The sequence below is a fragment of the Mus pahari genome, chromosome 6 (assembly GCF_900095145.1).
Source record: "Mus pahari chromosome 6, PAHARI_EIJ_v1.1, whole genome shotgun sequence".
In the NCBI taxonomy this organism is placed as follows: domain Eukaryota; kingdom Metazoa; phylum Chordata; class Mammalia; order Rodentia; family Muridae; genus Mus; species Mus pahari.
This window is the reverse complement of record NC_034595.1, coordinates 17,916,787-17,934,643: the sequence shown is the minus strand read 5'-3', so window position 1 is coordinate 17,934,643 and position 17,857 is coordinate 17,916,787. Positions and strand designations below refer to the sequence as shown.

Here is a 17,857-nt window from a genome sequence, read left to right as displayed (position 1 = left end):
GAGAGAGAGAGAGAGAGAGAGAGAGAGAGAGAGAGAGAGAAAGAGATTTTGGTTTTTTGAAACTCTTCTAACTTTCTAACTTTTTTAACTTTAACTTTCTATTTTGCAGCACTGGCCTTTATACACAGCCAGCAAGCACTCTGCCAGTTTAGCTGTACCTTCTGTATTCTGAGATCAGGTCTTAGGTAACTGATGTTGGTCTTGAACTTTCTCTGTAGCCAAGAATGACCTTGAGTTTTCTCCACCCTCCTGCTTCCTAGTCATGGGATGACTTGCATACACCACCACACCTGGTTTCAAAAGTAATCCATTAAACTAATTTGATCATGATGAAATCTTGAGGATAGTATCAATATAGTCAATTTTGAGTTAGCTTGCTATAGCTAATAATTTTGTCAACCACTAATATTTTAATTCTTTCACCCATTTCACGGTGGTTATCATAGATCATTTGGGTGGCCCTGATTTCTTTCAAATATCACCCCAAGGCAGCATTTTACAAGACAGTAATTCCAAATATATTAGCCAAGGTTCTCAAAGAGCAATAGAACTGATTAACCAGATGTGGTCTGAGTAATCTAACAATGGCTCTCTCATACTGGAAAGGCTGAGAATCGAGTAAGCGTTGAGTTTATAGGACTGAATATCTCAGCAGTCTCTACTGGGTACTGACAACCTGGAGGACTCCTGAAGAACTGCTGGCCTCCTGGCTGTGTTGAAATCCCTAAGAAATTGCTTTTATTATTGATAAAGAAATGCCTCAGCAGCAGAGTAGATGACCATGTCAGAAAGAGTGAAGATATGTGTGTCATGCGTTTGGGGTCTAGCTGTGGTTCCGTGATGCTGAACATAGTCTACAGGATGGAGCAGAGTTTGAAATGACTAGGGTTCTGCAGGATCCCAGGCTGGCTGAGTGTGTGTGTGTGTGTGTGTGTGTGTGTGTGTGTGTGTGTGTGTGTAGTGGGATGGGGTGGTCTTAATGTTTCAGATCTTTTAGACAAAGACCTTGTCCAATGGTCTTCAATGAAACAGCTGAGAGGACCTTAGCTTATGTACATACCTTTACTTGGACTGGGTTTGTACGCATACACTTTATTCAGGGTGAACCAGAGCTATATATGGGACTTGGAGAGTGGGAAGGAGTTTTCAGGGTAAATAAAATCATTGGCTAGAGTTTAAAGTTCTGTGAATGCCTCATTTGTGTGGAGAGGCATTCCAGGAATCTCAGGTCCTTATGATGAGGGTTCTTATTGGGGGTGGGGAGAGGAAGTTGAACTTGTAGGTCTGCCAAGGACTATTCACCTTTCCCAAAATAGAAGGCTTGAGAGCTTGGGCTCCCCAAACAAAGTCAGAGAAGGGGAAACCCTGCTGGTAATGGGAGTCCTCCATTTTCCACTGAGTTCTGATGATACAACCAGACGTTTATCCTAAATTAGCGGGATTTCCCCACAGATGAGGAGTCAAAGAAATAAGTTGCCTTGTTTCATGATCTTCCATGCGAGCTGCCATCAGAAGGTGCTACCCAGATTTAAGATGGGCCATCCTGCTTCAAATAATTGGATCAAGAAAATCCCTCACAGGAAGGCCCAGTAGCTTAGATTCCAGATTCAGTCAAATTGACAAACAAGATTAGCCGTCACACAAAATATATTTTACTGAAAGGTAAAGTAGTCAAAATAAAAAGTACCTGCTTTTCTTATCATCAATATAGGCCTCCCAGCATATAAATTAAGACTAAATTTAGAATTTCATTTTCTTTCTTTCTTTCTTCTATACCATATACAGTATGGTGTGTCCTCTGCTGCAGTTATGGTGTCTTAGGGTATCCACTGTTATGAAGAAACACCATGACCAAGGCAACTCTTATAAAGGACATCATTTAATTGGGTCTGGCTTACAGGTTCAGCAGTTCAGTCCATTATCAAGATGGGAGCCCGGCAGTGTATAAGCAGGCATGGCATTAGAGAAGGAGCTGAGAGTTCTACATCTTGTTTCAAAGGGAACCAGGGGAAGACTGGTCAATCCCACCCCTTACATTGACATACTTCCTCCACCAAGGCCACACCTACTCCAACAGGGCCACACCTCCTAGTAGTGCTACTCCCTGGGCCAAGCATATTCAAACCACCACATTTGGTTTGAATAGAAAATGCTACTGAAGGTTTGTTCTCTCAGTGCTAAATTCTCAACTGGAGGTGTTGTTCCAGAGACCATAGATTCTATAGTCAAATAAAGAATTTCAAGAGCAAGGTCTGGGTGGCAGAAGTGATATGCCTTTGAATGTTATATCCAGCCCTGTTCCCTGTCTTTATCTCTGGCTGTGTGCTTCCTGGCTTGCAATATGTGAGTGGTTTCTTCCACATGCTTCTATGTTAGTCAGGACTCTCTTGAGAAACAGAATTAACAGGATGAATATATATTAAAGGAGATTTATTAGGTCAGTTTATCATATTAGAATATGATCTGTAGTATAACACTGACTGTTGTCATAATGGAGAGCCAGAGAACTGGTGGCTGTTCATTCTACAAGGCTGGATGCCCCAGAAGATCCAATGTGATGTTTAAGGTCTGGAAAAACCCTGAAGAGCCCCTAATCTTTAGTCCATATTGGGAAGCTAAAGAATCTGGGTACTCCTGTCAGTGAAAGATGGTAGCAACAGAGGTAATAGTTGCAACAGAGTAGGTACACACACCAATGGGAGGGTAATGCAAACAGACAGAAGAGAAATAGCTACCAAAAAAAACCCCCAAACAAACAAACAAAGCCAGGTGTGGTGACACACACCTTTAATCCCAGCATTCGGGAGGCAGAGGCAGGCGGATTTCTGAGTTCGAGGCCAGCCTGGTTTACAAAGTGAGTTCCAGGACAGTCAGGGTTATACAGAGAAACCCTGTCTCAGAGAGAGAGAGAGAGAGAGAGAGAGAGAGAGAGAGAGAGAGAGAGAGAGAGAGAGAAGTAGCTTTTCCCTTTTCCCTTGGATCTTCTCATATACTGCCATCACGGGAATTTTCCACACACTCTGAGATTGCTTCCCTTCTTAATTTTCCTAGTAAATAGCCTTACAGACCTGCCTTGATGTACACTTCTGAGCTGATTCCATATCCATTCAAGTTGACAACCAAGAGTAATCATCACAACTCCATCCATTGTTAAACTGATACCCAACCACATCTCCTTATGTCATGCTTAAATTCCAAAAAGGTACTGCCAAGCATGTTGTAAGTATCTGTAGATGGGCTATACCACCACTACTCCCCAGAATAGGTGATGAAGTCTCTTGATGACATCTTAGTCTTTTACTGTCTCACAACTTTAAACTGTTTTCTGTCATGATGGACTACACCTCTCTGAAACAGTGAGCCAAAATTAAACTTTTCCTCCCTTAAGTTGCTTCCTTTTGGGGATTTTGATCTAATCAATGACAAAGTAAGTAACACAAGTCAAGCACTTCGCTGCCTCCCCGTGCCCTCCATTAGCAACCTCCATACTCAATTCTCAGCATCTTATAAATGAGCCAATACATTAGATTCCTACTGGAGCCCCATCACACCTTTGATCTATGTCACGAGTTAGAATTATAGAGGCTAGAATGTCTATGCCCAAATATTTACAAGTAGTTATTTTTTATGAAGAAAACTGGCATCACCTAGTTGATATTCAAGGTTTCCTATCATCCATACCCCTGGCCTCCAAGCAGACTCTGGGCCTCAGCTAGCACCATGCTTTCCACACACAGCTTTTATGCTGTTTTTTTTTTCTTGTAAATGTCATTCTCTCTTACATAAAATGGCATTCTCTGTTTTATATCTAAACAATCTTCTTTCTTCAGTTGTCAGTTCTGATGTCACCTCCTCCAGGTACAACAGATACTCCCATACTGTGTCCTTCTGCACCATTCCTTATATCGAACTGTAATTATTATACAATAGACAAACCCTTCCAACACAGCAGTTCTCAAGAGGATATTTATACCCAGTTCACCTGAAAATCAGCATGATTCAAAGTTAATCTTAAATACCTGATAAAAGTCCTTATTTCCAAGACTCAAAAATCCATTTCTCATGAGTCTTGCTTAGAAAAGCTAGAGTTAGAAGTCATTGACATGTTTCTAGCACTGGACAGGAAACCATGTCAGGACACAGACTTCAAGCATTATCTTTGCTTTCAAAGCCAGTCCTAAAAATAACTGCCATCATTACTTGGGATTTGGGAAAAGCCAGTACCAAGGACAGAGGACATCTGTTAGGGGATTTGAGAGTGAGTCAGAGATGGCTGTTGTAACAAGATTGATCGATCACCAAGTAGTGGGAGGAATGAATAGTCTCAGGGAAGAGATGAAGACAAGGATCTCTTTGTGTTTGGATATGGGGAAAATCACAACCCATAGAAAGAAATGAATCATGATTACTAGTGTGGCTTCGGTGTCTGAGGGCTCTGGGTCCAAAATATTTTTGTTTGCTATGCAAACTTGACTAAATAACTGCTCTAACTTTAATATATATATATATATATATATATATATATATATATATATATGACACAATATAGCAATGCCTATCTTAGAAGATCATGATGATTATTAAATAGTATTGTGTATTTCATTGCTTCCAAAAAACTGGTATGTGACACAAATGGTGGTGGTCATTTATGTTGATACTGCTTTTGAGACAGTTCTTGGTGATAAGACCCCACTTGGTAAGCTGTTCTCAAATTGTGTCCTATGAAACAGATCCTTACTGAGAGTCACTTAAAGAGATTTCTGTGGCTGCTAAGTCTGGAAACACTTGACAACATCTTGGAAATTCAGGGTTCATATGGTCTTTTCAGTTACAGTTCCAAAGGCTGACAACACAGCAATAGAAACAATAAGGTAATATCCTATAATTCATTATAAAACTATTTTTCTTCTATGTGGGCTTCTATGGCAAAATTTTGTATGCAGGGTAGTATGGAAAGAACAGAAATCCACTTGCCTGGAGAATTTGATCTTAAGAATAAAGCACCAATAGATTCCATGTTTTGGAAGTGCCCACATCCTGGTTCATAGATTAAGATTTACAGTTGTGCCTACAAAGGTTGGAAGAGACAAGGAGGTTCCATGGGCATCATTCTGAAGGACACTGATGCCATTATAGACAGCCTTATCCACATGACCAGTTACTTTCCACCAAGTAATAGTAATATTGCTAGGTTTCAATATATGAGTGTTGGGAGTATCCACAAATATCCAGATCATGCCACTAGGGAGGAGAGGTGATAGAAAGGAGCCAGACTAACTCCTAAAACTTTCAAAGGAGACGTCAGAACAGAATATGGAGCTGAGGTCTTTAGGCATTGGTTAGAAATCTGAATCAGAGATATTACAGCTAATAACAAATGAATACAACAGATCACTAAAGACTATTAGGATCAACTATTAACAAACATATATAAAATCCTAGAAGAAATTAATAAGTATCTGGGTACCCATAACACCACAATTAAACAATAACAAGTCTAAACAGACAAATACTGAGGAATGAGGTTGAATTAATAGTAAAAATCTCTAATAATAAATCCCCCACCAAAAAAAAAAAATCCGAATATCCCTGTTTGATTAGAAACTAATGGAATGTTTGATGCAATCAGATTCAGAATCTGAGAAATTCTGTCCAGCTCTGGTGAGTCCATATTCCTAACCTGATGGGACCACTGATGCCCTTATCCATATGAAAGCTGCCTTGAAATGTGTTGGCCCATGATCTCGGAAGTGATACCAGGGCACCAGGCTCCACAGATGCTTAAGGGAACTGTAACTTTGCCCTCACACATTTAAGCTGACAGTAAAAAGGGCAAACATCCCACTTGAGCCAAAACAGGCATGCCCAGGTCAGGAAACCTAGCTGGAGAGGCAGAGACATGTAGAGTGTCATCCCAATTAGCAGCTCTTTCTGGCTGGGGAACCCAATGAGCAAAGCCAGACCCTGGCAGATTCTGGAACCCAGTCTAAGCCAAAGGGAACTTGCCAGCATGTACCCAGGAGCTAATAACCACTTGCAAACAGTGCACCTTGGCTTCGGGGCTCTCCAGAGAAAAAGTACACAAAGTAGGAGAGCCAGCCAGAGCTCAGTGAGGAAGGCAGAGGTCAAATAATTCCAGAGTTACATGTGGAGGCCACTTAAACAGCTGCTAGGGGTCTGGGAAGCAGAAGATGAAGGAACCGTTTCTGCATTCCTTATCTTTTTCCTTACGGAGCAGTCCAACTTTTAAGTTGGCACTTTTTTTTTTTTTTTCAGAACTGAAGAAAGTGTTTGAGGAGCCACCCCAGTGTGGCACCGTATGATCGAAATGTCCCACATGAGGGCCACAGTGCAAGCTTCAAAGGCTGCTTCTGCCTCATGACCTAGCTCTTACGCTTCCCTGTGTCTTAGTCTAACTTCCAAGCAGGTACAGTAATACGCTCCTCACTAGCGTTTTATATCAGTAATGAAATCAGTGAAAAGCCTGAAGCGTAACATTAGGCACAAGACAAGTTTGTTTTAAAGTGTGTGTGTGTGTGTGTGTGTGTGTGTGTGTGTGTGTGTGTGTATGCACACAAGCAGGCAAACGTATTTGTAGAAGTCAGAGGACAATTTGACAATTTAGGGGAGTTAATTCTCTCTTTATTTCACGTTGGTCTCAGGGATTGATCTCAAATCATATGGGTTGACGACAGGTGCCTTTATCCACTGAACTCTTCCCCAGGCTCACAAAACAGATTTATAGACAGTAAATAACAAAATGTTGGTTTTTATTGCCAATCCAGCTCTATTTGGGTCTATAACAACTGTAATAATCACCATATTCCGCCAGGGGTCAGCAAAATGTGATGTAGAAGCCTATTTTTGTACATTATTTTTTTTTATTACAGCACAGCTGTGTTTGTCTGCATATTTTCTATAACAGTGCCTGCTATAATAGCAAAGTTAGATACTTATGAAGTCATGTCTATGCAACCGAAATACCTGATAGAAGCAACATAGAAGAAAAAGGGTTTATTTGGACTCAGGATTTCAGAGCCTTACTCCAGGATGGGAGGGGAGGGCAGCTCAGGACTCAGCCTGAGGTGTCAGAAGCATGAAGCCCTGGCTTGCTTACCTGGACGGCAGGGAGCATAGGAAATTAGACTGGAAAGAGATTGGCTCTAAACCCACAATGCCCACCACCCACCTTTCTGGCCTACTTCTATCCACCTGGCCCGCATTCCCAAAGGCTCTACAGCATCCAAATTATTCCCATAGCTGAAGACTAAGTATTCAAACTGGGAACCCAAGGAGGTGACTCAGATTCAAACCCTAGGAGAAAGAGGTGATCTGACAGCACATTCATTCTCAGGTCATTTAAGAAAATGTTGACTGACCCTCCCAATGAGTATGCCAGATTTTCATGCAGTTTCCAGTCACTGTGACCTTGGCAAGCCATATGTTATTATACACATAATAAGACCAAGACAGAAATAAAGGTTTGTCTAAAAAGTCTTCCCAGAACAGGTAGAGGCACAATGCCAAACTCTACACTAGAAGAAAGTGTAGAAGACTGATAGTCATGACTGTGGCCCATCCTCCCTTTATCTATTTTGCACTTTCTCACTCTCTCACTCATTTCCCTTCCCCCCCCCTCCATCCCTCCCTCTGTTATCAGCGCCCTTTCCCTCCCCACCTTCTTCTTCTCCCTTTCCTTCTTCTGTGGCCATTCCTAACCCTGTTCCCTCAGGTTAAATATTCTGATTACCCCACCATATGCTGAAATAAATAACTCTGCTGAGAAGGAATTTAGTTCTCTTTCCTTCCTTGAACATTTGCTTGTTCAGACATAAAATTCTGCCTCCTTCTGATCACTGCCACTATGATAAAATACTCTGAGAAAAACACGAAAAAGTTGATCTTGTTCACAACTTGGGATCCATTATTTTGGGACAGTATAGCACAAGGACTTGAAGCAGCTAGTAGCTACATTACATTCAACGTCAAAAGAACTGAGTGTTGAATTAAGGTATGCATATCTGTCTGTGTTCAGATTACTTTTTTGCTCTTATATAGTCCAGGATACCCTGTCTAGGGAATGGTACCACCCATGATGAGCATGTCTTTCTGCCTCAATTAACGTAACCAAAACAAACAAACCCACAAACCACCTCATCTAGACAATTCATTATTGAGATTCCCCCCCCCCCCAGGTGACTCAATTGTGTCAAGTTAACAAACCCAATGCAAAATTCCAAAAGAAAGTTTGAAGTTTCAGGGTCTCTGAAATTTTCTCATATTCTGACTGATTTCTTGGCTATACATAGTATGAGGCCCAATTTTCCAGGACCCATTGATGTTTAAACTCCCCTGTCTGCTATGTCTTGCTTTATCATCCTCTCATTTATTAGCATTCTCTCTGGGCCAAGCTGAAGGGGAGCAGGCTGTTCTCTTCCAGCTCTAGAGATGTGCTAGAGATATAGACATTAGTTCACTTGGCTTCATGCCTTCTCCTCAAGTCCAAAATGGTAAATAAAATCACTGTGCATTCCCCAGTTTTCCAATTTCATTCTCCCTCTATGACTCCGACATCGTCATTCACACTAATGAAAGTGAGAGTTCCCCTGGCGTTAAACTATTACATAAATGTTAATTTCTGAAACCAAGTAATAAATCCTGTTTCAAAAAAAAAAAAAAATACTCGATAGAACAAAAGGAACCTAAATTTCCACAGAATAAGACAGAGACAGTACCCTTTTTCAGATTCATGCTGCGCCGACTAGATAACTTGCTGAACTCTCCCAACTCTGTGCTTTTGATAGCAGGAAAATATGAACAACGTTCTCTGGTTGCCTAAGCTCGGATCGTGATGAAAAGATGTTTGTAATGGGAACCAAATAAATAATACTGATTTGTCTCACCCTAGGTTCTAGTTGCTTGAGCTCTTCCATCCTGGGGCTTCACCCTTTTGTGAAAGACAGGTCCTAGCCAGGTATAGCATCATTTCTAATGTGTAAGGACTGAAAAGAGGGAAAGGATCAAGGGTTTGTCCTGTGCCAGTACTTGCCGCCCCTTGTGTGCCATCAAACCCAGCCTATGACGTACTTCAAACACAAAAGAATCAAGTTAGTTTGGGAAACACACTATAAACGATCTTCTTCTTGGAGGTTTTCACAAACACATAAAAGACCCTGGAAAATCCTGAAGTAAAGTAAGATGTGTAATTTGTTTAGCTTAAAATAACATTGGCTTTAAAAATAGCCTTCTCCAAACATGATTAACTAGGAAATAACTTTTCGCTCAGCATTAATACCTCTCAACATGCCACAGACTACACGTTAGGAAATAGCTTCCTGCGTTTGTATGGCTAAATTAAGCCTAATTCTGAGTTTAGGCTTATCTCTATTTTTCTGGCTCTTGTGTAACTTCATAAAGTTGTTTTACACAGTTAATAGGGTTTTTTTTTGGGGGGTGGGAGTGGCAAACTCAAGCTTATTTTGAAGTTAATCCTTTGAACTTAGTCATGCAAGTCAGCCTTTGGCATCACTAAATTGCTGGAGGAAAACTGAGGGTTAAGAACGCTGCCTCTAACTGATGAGTCAGACCACCTGAATTAAACTCCCCTCTCCTCTTCTAGCTATGTGACCTCAGTTTCCCCATCCTCAGGGAGAGGAAAGTAAAGGAAGAAATGTCAGGGATCTTTGAGAAGAAGCAATGAAATAATCCATATAAGGCACAGACAGTACAGATGTTTTCAATCAGGACTGGTTATTATTGTAGCTTTTAGGTGATCCATTTTTGAGAAAGAAAAAGTAGACACCACGTGTCTGCATGCCTTTTCTAGGCACACTAGTTAATTACTGGAGTGGACTCAGTTTTTCCATAGTGTCTGCTTTCTTGCTACCCATCTTAGAGATCCATTTTTATTTTAGGGGTCAGCTCCTATCAAAGTGTATCAAGGTTGGCTGATCTTGATGCCTCCTGGGTATGGTAATTGCCAGTGTCTCTTTCTGGCTGCATCTAAGAGGAAACCTCAGGCCAGCAGAATCCCACTCATTCGAATACCAAGACTGTTATTTCAGAAAAGGTTTCCGAACACTCTAGTCCCCAAATGCCAAATATTTAGCACATGCATTCACAGTGTCCTGCTCCTGGGCTGCTCTCTATCCATAACCTGTCCCTCCTGAATAAATAGCTCTAATTCTTTAACCTTGGCCCAATCATTTGAGACCTGTGAAAGAGCCAACTGCATTTCTTAAAATTCTGGTGGAAATTTAAAATAGAGGAGGCTATTGTTCCAGGAGAAATGAATTCAAATTTGTTTTTGAAATGATTTTCAAGAATTTCATAGGAATCTATAGTGTTGCCATTTGGTCAAACCCACTTTTCATTTTTCTTTTATGTCTAGGCAAGGAGCAGAAGAGGGAAAAAACTACTGCTCTGCAGAAATTTTATTTCAAAAATTGAAACCAGACCATCAGGAGGTAGCTTGTGGTCTGAATGTATCAATGGGCCTAGTCATTTTTCATGAGAGCTGCTCTTAGGTATACTAAACCACGAATATGAATCTCATTATTGTGTCTAGATGGAAATATTTTATGGATTAAAATTTGGGGACTTAATTTGGTTAGTAATGAAGCTTCTGTTCAAGAAAAGGGAGGAAGGGAGCCACAAAATACCACCAGTTTTTCATCCAAATACCTGAAAGGAAAAAAAAATCAATATAATATCTGGATCCCTTTGTATTTAATATTAGCCATTTTGCTTATGTTTAAGTGGAAGGCTAAATTTGGTTTGACAGAACTATTGCCAAATTGCAACAGGTCATTACAACCAAGAACATTCTAAAACTGTGGTTGGTTGTATCTTAGGTACAGTTTTTAGTGTTGAGTATACACAGCTCGATGCCACATATAACTTGCCTCCCACGTATAACATGAAACCTAAATCTCTATATAGTCTGTAGTATAACTATGTGTGCAATGCATAACTAAATCAACCTAGCATAAGTATAAAATAGAATTGAAACATTTCTAGACATCAAAACCTTTCTTAAATAGTGCTCAACTCAAAAGACAGAAAGGAAGATAACTAACTACCAGTAATGGATGGTATTTTAGTTTCACTCGGAGGACAGATTAAAACTGTCCATTCAAGAGGGGCAAGTGGGCTTTCAAGACACCAAGACCTCTCTCCAATAATGAGTCAGATTCTGCAGCATCTCAGAGGTGCCCAACAGCTTGCTTCACTCCACAGCAGCACCATCAGGTTCTGATCCCACGGAGCTGATTGACCCCGCCCTTCAGCCTGCTGTTTGAAGGTCAGATAGGCAGAGCAGCAACTGCTCTCAAATACTAACTCCCTTCATTGACTTCCAGTGCAAAGGGCAGTGAATGATGATGGACTCAGGGGGACTTGAGTTCACATCCTTACTCCTTAGTGACATCCCAATTTGCACATGTGACATAATAAGTGTGTGCTTCAGTTTCTTTATCTTCAAAATGAAGATTAAAAACTTTATCTTGCAACTTGGAAAGAATTTGAAATCCTGTGCTTAAAATGCTTAGCACAAGCTCTGGAAAAATACAAGCAATGAATAACTCAGTATCTTTTTGACTTCTATTATCATTGTTGGTATCCTTCTCCTTGAACTCTCAAGAACTCTTCAACCAGTATTTGGTTCACCTGGGTCTTTCCTCCTTCAGTAATCCCTCCATGAGCTCCTTAGCCAAGAGTACCACTTCCACTCCTTATCTCTTTCCCTGAGGCTGACGCTGCTGCTACTCTTATGCATGCATAGTCTCCACATGCATTTCCATAATGACCTCTGGGAAAAGGACACAGTTCTTCACTCAGTCACTCCTCCCCAGTGTCCTTCACACTGTGAAGCCCACAGTGAGTAAGAAGCAATTATCTCTGGAAAGAATTTCAGCATGCCATCCCCTTTCTGTTGGGCTAGGACCATGCAACATGTTCTAGTTTGTAGTGGCACTTGAGAGTAGGTTGAAAAACAGTTACCTTTTAGACTGTTCAGGAGGAAGTTTTAAGCTTTATTACAATAAAGATCACATTTGCTTTGGCTACTGTTGTGTCATTCATGTTTAACTAGAGGCTTGACGCATGGTAGGTATTTAATAAGGATGGATGGATGGATGGATGGATGGATGGATGGATGGATGGATGGATGGATGGATGGAATAAAGACACACAGAATCAAGAATTCTAGAAAGCTCTTACCACAAGAGTCATTTCAGTTCCTTTCCCTTGTACTTCTCTCTGGGGACCATTACAATGGACTCAAGCATTAACGAAAACTTTTCATATGTACTTCTTTCTACGATTTTTATTTTAGTTTTGAGATTATAATATAATTATGACATTTCTTCCTCCACCTTCTTTTCTCCAAGCCTTCCCACATACCCCTCCCTGCTATCCTTCAAATGCATGGCCTCCTTTTTCACTAGTTGCTATTGCAAGCATACATGTATGTGAACATACATATATATTCCTAAATATCACATGTCCAGTCCTTATCATTATAAACTTACATGTGTGTTTCAGGGCTGACACTTTAGCAGGGAACAACCATTTCTCTGGAGAGGACCTCCTCTTCCATTGCCAGTGCATTGCTTGATCACCTAGTGTTCTTTCTGTAGGGTTTAGGCTTTCCATATGAACTTTCTCATGTCTGTTGGTGGCATCCTTAGTCAGCTCAGATTTGGCGAGCCATTGTTGGTGAGACTTTGTGAGGATAGCTATTGATATTACTAGGAAACACAGATTCATACCAGACTCCTCAATTCTCTGGTTCTTACACTCTTTTACCCTATCTTCTACAACATCCCCTGAAACTTACGTGTGGGAGTATTTTGCAGATATATTCATTGGGCTGAGCTCCATAACTTTGCATCTTGTTTGGTTATGGTTTTCTATAGTAGTCACCATCAGTTGCAAAGAGACATTTTCTTGGCCTTATTTTTATTTATTTTTTCTAGCTTTACTGAGGTAGAATTTAAAAGCATTGGTGTATAATGTGATTCTTAGTAGACAGACAGATAGAAATGTTACCAGTTTCAAGATCATAGCTAACGTATCTACCACCACACATAGTTACTTGGTTTGTATAGGATGAGACTAACACATATGTACAGTCTTAGTAAATTCCAAATATACAATATAATATTATAGATCCATTTCACATAATGGTTCCCATAAATAAATATATGCTATAATGAATGTATATGGCTGTTTGGGGTAGTCTATGCAGCATAAGCCTACAATAGGACTTGCTCAGAACTGTGTCATTATTTGTCTGCATGTACACAGTATGTGGGTACCATTAATTTACCACCTCTGGACTCAGTGATCCTCTACTGTTGGTTGTAATCCCTGCTCAGTTATGATTTTGATTTTATAATCTGATTTCTGACTGCATATGGAAAGCACTGCGAGGCTGGGCCAAGTGTTTTCCATTAAGAGAACAGTTTTGAAAGACTAAACCACAGACAGTCTGTTGTGAAGAAATCGCTGGCCGGGTATCATGGACAACCATCCCAGTAGCAGCTCTCGGCCTCAGAGAAGTCTTGGCCAAAGTTCTGACCTCCCAGAAAAGAGCTCCACCCAACTCATTCACTCCCTTGTTCCTGCTACTGAATTAGACCAAGGCTAAGGGAATCCTGGGTCTGCAGCCACAGCCTTTTCAATCTCCTAAGGATTTCAGAATGCCCTGATATCAGACTAACTGAAACACTGAGGACTGTGGGCTTCCACAGAGAAAGCCACAGTGGGAACTACTGTGAAAAATGGTTCAGTAAGTGAAGGTGCTTACTCAGTAGGTGAAGGTGCTTACTCAGTAGGTGAAGGTGCTTACAGAGTAAGCCTGATGACCCAAGTTCAGATCCCTAGGAGCCACGTAAATAGCCAGATGGAATCACAGCAGTATGTAATCCCAACATTCCTACAGCAGGAAGAGAAGCAGGGACAGAATCACCTAGGAGTTCATGGACCCGCTAATAAACTGGGACCAGTGCAACAAAGAAGCAAAAGAGACCTTGCCTCCAACAAGTGGAAGGTGACAATTGGCTCCCAGAAGCTGTGTACACATGCATGCACACAGACCCTCATGCATGCACACAGACCCACATGCATGCACACAGACCCTCATGCATGCACACAGACCCTCATGCATGCACACAGACCCTCATGCATGCACACAGACCCTCATGCACAATTAAATAAAACCTAAGGGGGAGAAAAGGAAGGAGGGGGAAGAGAAAGAGGAGGAAAGAGAAAGAAACAATGAACTTAAGGAAAACTGAATAGGTTTGGGGAGAAGGAAGGACTTCTCGACAGCACCTTAAGAATTTATTCTTGGTCGCGAAGTAGCCTCTGCTAACTGCCTTCTCCGAACAAGACGAAGCAGCCATGCCTGTCAGACGCTAAGGTCTAACTTCTTTTAAGTGTTAGCTATGAAAATGTTTTGCATAAATTATCTCATTTCTTCTCACGTGCAGCTGGTATTGATGTTGTCATTATACAGATGTTAACACATAGGCCTAGACAAGCAATATTTTACATCCACTGCCATAGCAACAAGGTGGAATTATGTGGAATTGCTGCCACACATTGTCTTTTTAATCTAAAGACAATTTACGACTCGCTGTCGTTCATACTAATAGGACTAATACAGAGTCAAACTGTAACAATATTTGGCTGCCTCTAGAGCAGGTGGTCCCAAACATCACGTCGTCTCTTCTAGGACATTTATTCACTTGAGCATGTATGATTCCTCCCAGTAAAGGTCTGTTTCTATGACTGCCTCCTTGACTGACCTGTGAACTCAGTACAAGCACACAGCTGTCCATTACTGCTCTCTGAAACTCTCCACTAGCCTAAGTCTATGCCAAGGCCTATAGCACATCATTCAACTCTTCTCTAATGGAAAAAAAAAAAAAGAACAAATCATTTTTAAGTGACAACTCTCTGAGACAATCGGCAGTCCCATTATATTATTATATGATACTGGACACCAATTAAGGGTCTATGATCCTATCTCAAATAGATAATGACTTGCCAGTGCAAAAATTCAGACCCACATGGCTCAGGAGGTTCTTTGGTTTGTGAGTTTACGTTTTCTCTGTATTTTTTTTCACCCAGAGTGTCCTGGATTCACTCAACTGAGGGGATCAGATGTCCTTGGAAAACAAATCTACACTTAAGGCTATTTCCTGGCTCCTGGCTCTTCCTGACACATTCCAAGAAGGAATTTATGGATGTTGGGAGGGACGAGGAGTGAGGAATTTGTAGACCATTTTAGAAGTCTGTGTTAGCAGCCCCATGCTTGACTGACCTAGCACAATAAAATTTTCTCCCCTGTTAGCCAGAAGAAAATTTTGCTGTAATACCTTAGAGTTGCCAAAATGATGTGGAAACAAGTTCAGCTCCATTTGAAAAAGTAGAATCATTGTTGTCTATCCAAGTCCAGGATATTCCATGTATGTACCTAAGTCAAAAAGATAAACACATTCCATGAGCTACTAATCACGATGTCACAAGTAACTAACTCAGAGGGTGTCTCCAACCACATAAGGCTATCCAGATAAAGTTAATACTTGTCTAAAACTGAAATCATGTATTGCTTATTCTCCAGCTATGACCAGGGAAAATATTCAAAGAATAACTCCTTTATCTCATAATGGTCTCCAGTCTGTGAAGAGATGATTAAAGATAATCACCAACCCAGTGATCCATAAAGAGCATATACAACAGCACTTGTTCTTTTGGGTACAGGAAGACAATCCCACATCTCCTTCCCTGGGATTGATATATGGTAATACTGATACACTCCGTGTTGGCTTCCTCAGCTATGAATGAAGGAGCACAAGTCATGTTATAGGAGTCAGCTTCCTATAACACATTCTCCGGACTCTTCATTTCTAGTCACTTCCCATAAATATTAAGAGTCCAGAGCACTGGAGAGATGAATCTATTGTTAAGAGCATCTGATGTACTTCCAGAGGACTCACATGTGGTTCCTAGCACCTACATGGCAGCTCACAACCATCTATAACTTGAGTTCTAGGGGTTATTATTCATTCTTCTGGCCTCCACAGGCAGCAGGCATGCATGTGGTACATAGATATATGCACAGGCAGCAGGCATGCATATGATATCCATACAGATATACATGTAGGCAAAAACATTCCCACACAAAAAATGTTTTTTTTTTCAGTGATAATCATTTGTCTGTACTTTTTATGGTCTTTGTAGATTAAATTGTTCATCCTGAAATTATAAAAGCACAAGCTATCTGAACTTGACTCCCCATGTCTAACCTCAATTTCTCAAACTACAATCTCAACTAATTTCCCCAAAGCCTGTCCTCAGAAGAAACGTAAACCAGCCAGTTATCTGCATGCAGCAGAATATTTTCCATTGCTAACATCATTATTTCTCTCCAGTTCTACCTTCTCTAGAGTACACATTTCTATTCCTAGCAAATTGATCTTCACGAGGTTTAGTTTCTCATACACCAGTGATTTCTACAGCTTCTCTAATCCAGATCCAAGTTGCCAGTGAATTTGGGACTGGATTCAACCAAGGTCAAGTTCTGGCTTAAGCAAAAAGTGCTATTGGCACAGACTCTTGCTAGAGTGTGATCCCAAGAGTGCAACACAATGTCATGTCCTGTTGATTGGCTACCTATAAAGCACCAAAGTTCTGAAGCTCCAATACAGACCTCTAATCCATTATTCCCCCTGGTGTGTGTGTGTGTGTGTGTGTGTGTGTGTGTGTGTGTGTGTGTGTGTGGTGTTTGTGTGGGTGGTGGTAGTGGTGGTGCTGCAGAAGCCAGAAGTCAACCTTAAGTGTTTTTCCTCAATTTCCTCCAGAGACATCAACCTTGTTTTAGGGGTTTGGGTTTTTTTTGGGGGGAAGGGAGGTAAGACTGGGCCTATCACTTGGTCTGGAACTTGCAGATGACACAGAAGCCTCAGAGATCTACAGGCATGTACTCCTATGACCACCCTTTTACATAGATTCAAGGAACCAAACTTAAGTCCTCATGCTTTCAGGACAAGCACTTTACTGAATAAGCCAACCTTGAAATTGTTTCTGAGCCTTATTTTATAAACAAGGCCAGGGTTATGGATTGAACCACCAATATCTTGCCCAAGTTACAGAACCAGAAAGGGCTTAGATGTTCCACAACACCGAAGATGTGGATGGTCTTTCCCAAAGCACCATCCCCAATCCTCAGACACCATAGGCTGATGTGAAAGATAACCCTCAAAAATATCATTCCTCCCCCTCTTAACTACACTATGAAATAGCATCTCTCTTTCCACATTATCCTTAAGTCTCCTTTTGGGGTCTCAACCAACAGCTCAGGTGTGTGTCTTGATGAGAGAAGACTGTAGATAACTATCTCCCAAGTACTTATTTCTCTCATATGTATGTAAGCCATTGTTTTGTAAGTCTTAAAATGAGCCACAGTTTAGCTAGGCTCTCATGTTTTCACTCAGTAATTTCTCAAGCATCTTTGACAGCTCCTCTACCCTACCTGAATGTCTGTGTGTATGAATGGCATCGTGACTGAGCTCAGCAGTCAAAAGAACTTCAAGGTACATCTTCCTCCACATTCTGTCTCATCTAATCCTCCTCACTAATTATGTCACATCCTCAATTGCTTCCTTCCCAATAAGCCATACTCTGCTATTCTTTGGACAATTCCTGTGATTTTCAAAGCCATAAGCAGTTGACTCTATTCTCAGAAGACAAATCATCTACATTCTTGTTTTTCTTTGTTCTCTAAATACTAAAAGGATTGTTCTATTTTTTTGTTAGTTTTTTTGTTAGAAGAGTCCATGCCTGATCT

At 40.8% G+C, this 17,857-nt stretch overlaps 1 protein-coding gene across 3 annotated transcripts in view; it reads left to right on the top strand.

The window, feature by feature from the left end:
• Positions 1-17,857, top strand: part of Tnc (tenascin C) — an 89,170-nt gene that overhangs the window by 8,381 nt on the left and 62,932 nt on the right. The window lies entirely within an intron of this gene.